The sequence below is a fragment of the Notothenia coriiceps genome, unplaced genomic scaffold, assembly GCF_000735185.1.
Source record: "Notothenia coriiceps isolate Sejong01 unplaced genomic scaffold, NC01 NC01_scaffold00037246, whole genome shotgun sequence".
NCBI classification, from domain to species: domain Eukaryota; kingdom Metazoa; phylum Chordata; class Actinopteri; order Perciformes; family Nototheniidae; genus Notothenia; species Notothenia coriiceps.
In genome coordinates, this window is record NW_011369947.1 from 5,950,730 (window position 1) to 5,952,995 (window position 2,266).

Below are 2,266 nucleotides of genomic sequence, written 5' to 3' on the forward strand. Positions count from 1 at the left end.
TATTTACCGACAGTGGATTAGATTTTATCAGCTGGCAAGACAATGAATAAGCCAAACATTTTTACTTCTCCTTGGGAGTCTGGAAAATGCAAAAACTTCACCATAGGCAACTGTAAATTGACCTTTGACCCTCTCAATAAATATTCTCAGAGATTGAACATCTGCCATCATTTTAAGCAGTTACTTCAATCAACTAAATGGTTAAATGTTGACTCTTGCTAGTTTGTCTTGTCTACTCCTCACTGTAAAACATTACCTCTCTTTGGGGTAAGAGAGCAAACAGTCCAATAAAACCTCCTGACATGAACTCTAGATGCTTTGCCAGCATTTTACCCTCGAGGGGTTTAAACAGTGCAGAATCAGCTCCCACCAGCGCATTACTGGACTCTGCTGTAGTTTGACTTTTAGAAGACTCTCAGGCCTTTTCGTCATGCTGTAAGGCAATTCAGAGTACAAGGTTGATGCAGAGATGATCTCCGAGTAGGATTATCTAGACAAGTTTTTGGCAGCGCTGATCGCCCAACCCACACCCATCCACTCCTTGCAGCGTTGTGTTTTTAAAGAAGAGCGGTCGAAGCCCATGCGGCTGCTCGTGTTGATTTCCTCAGTTCTGGGGTATGCTCCCCTCCTGCCAGGATAAACAGACAGGCTTGGCCGATGATGTTTGTTGGAGCTGCTTTACTAAAAGCCAGCTGGATAAGGAGACGACTAGATTCCCCTGAATAATCAAAAGCTGTGGTGGTGTTTCTGAGTGTCATACAGATGTCTTTAGACAGTAGACAACAAAGAAGAAACAAAGCAGAAACAAAGAAGAAACAAAGAAGAAACAAAGCAGAAACAAAGTAGAAACAAAGAAGAAACAAAGAAGAAACGAAGCAGAAATGCCTCTCTGAGAGAGTGTGTTTATCAAGTATAAACTTAGGCTGTATTAGGCTAAACAATGACACACTCTGAGAGTTGATTCGGGACATGGTTTGTGGCTAAAACGGTTTCAGGAGCTGTTATATGTCAAGGAAAACTACTGAATGTTTTTCTATTTCTTTCCACTCTTCTTTTTCTTTAGTGGTGAAGCCCTTGATTGTGGAAGATACATATCTTCTCTGCACTGCACCAGTACTTCAAGATGAGGGAATGTGAGTATTTTAATATGTGAAAATGTATGTGAGTTCTCATATGACACCAGCTACTCTGTTTTTTCTAAGACGCCACAAACATTACAGTTGAGACATTACTGCTTTTGTTTTTGCAGGGCAGCAAACCTTTATGTCAGTATGAACGAAGGTCTCAGTTTCATCTCCAGTTCGGTCACCATTACCACTGTGGGCTGTGTGAGTACAATTTAATGTACCAGCTTATAGCTTTGAAGGCATATTATAGTGGGTAATGGTGCATTTAAACTGGTAAAAAAAAAAGCATTAACAAGTAAGGAAGCTGTTATCCAATCAGCATCAGTCTTATACTTTTGAAATGATTGGATATAGGAGGAATAAAAAAAGAAAAATACAAGCTGAAACTTTCTGAAACAAATGTATTCTTATTCTAAACTCTCCGGTTTAAACAGAAAGTTGTATTTTACATTTCATTGTGAATGTTTAAAAATGGTTGACCAATCAAAAAAGCTACAAAGGATTCTGTGTGTGAAAAGTGTAATCAAAGAGATTTAGCAGTATTGCAAAGTGAGTTGGGTTGCAAGATTTGTACTTAGTCTTTTAAGGAAGTAGTATATTCGTTTCAGAGTTTAAACATAACGTTAATGAGATTGCCATACATTTGTTTGCATCCATACAAATGAATCATAAGCAGCTTAGGTTTTTAAGAAAATAAAAAGGACATGAGACATCAGACTGGTATCTGTATTGGCACATACTTAACGTTGCAGACGCAAATCAATTTAAGTGTTTCAGTAGAAGCTGAATCACAGTCATCATGTACTGATTCCATGGAAGATAAAACCAAAACCAAAAGATTTCTTCCCAAAACAAGCATTACGCCTTGTGAAGTGGTTGACATTAATGCTCTGAATGTTGAGAGAGTCTGTGTTGACGTGTCTGTCTCTGTCACAGTCTGATGGGACCATCCTGGCCATAGCGCTGCTCATCCTGATGCTGCTCCTGGTCCTGGCTCTCCTGTGGTGGTTCTGGCCTCTCTGCTGCACTGTGGTGAGTTCTCTTAAAGGCCTCCTATTATACTGTTTTTCATCAATATATAATAGGTCTCATATATATACAAAACATATCTTTGAAGTGTTTGGCTCCAAACACCAAAC

At 39.1% G+C, this 2,266-nt stretch overlaps 1 long non-coding RNA gene across 1 annotated transcript; it reads left to right on the plus strand.

Annotated features, from left to right (window-relative positions):
- Positions 1 to 1,048: 1,048 nt before the first annotated feature.
- On the plus strand, positions 1,049 to 2,157 carry LOC104965652 (uncharacterized). The gene is made up of 3 exons (XR_800561.1): positions 1,049 to 1,133; positions 1,250 to 1,328; positions 2,064 to 2,157. It is a non-coding gene; the product is annotated as an uncharacterized lncRNA (long non-coding RNA).
- Positions 2,158 to 2,266: the final 109 nt, after the last annotated feature.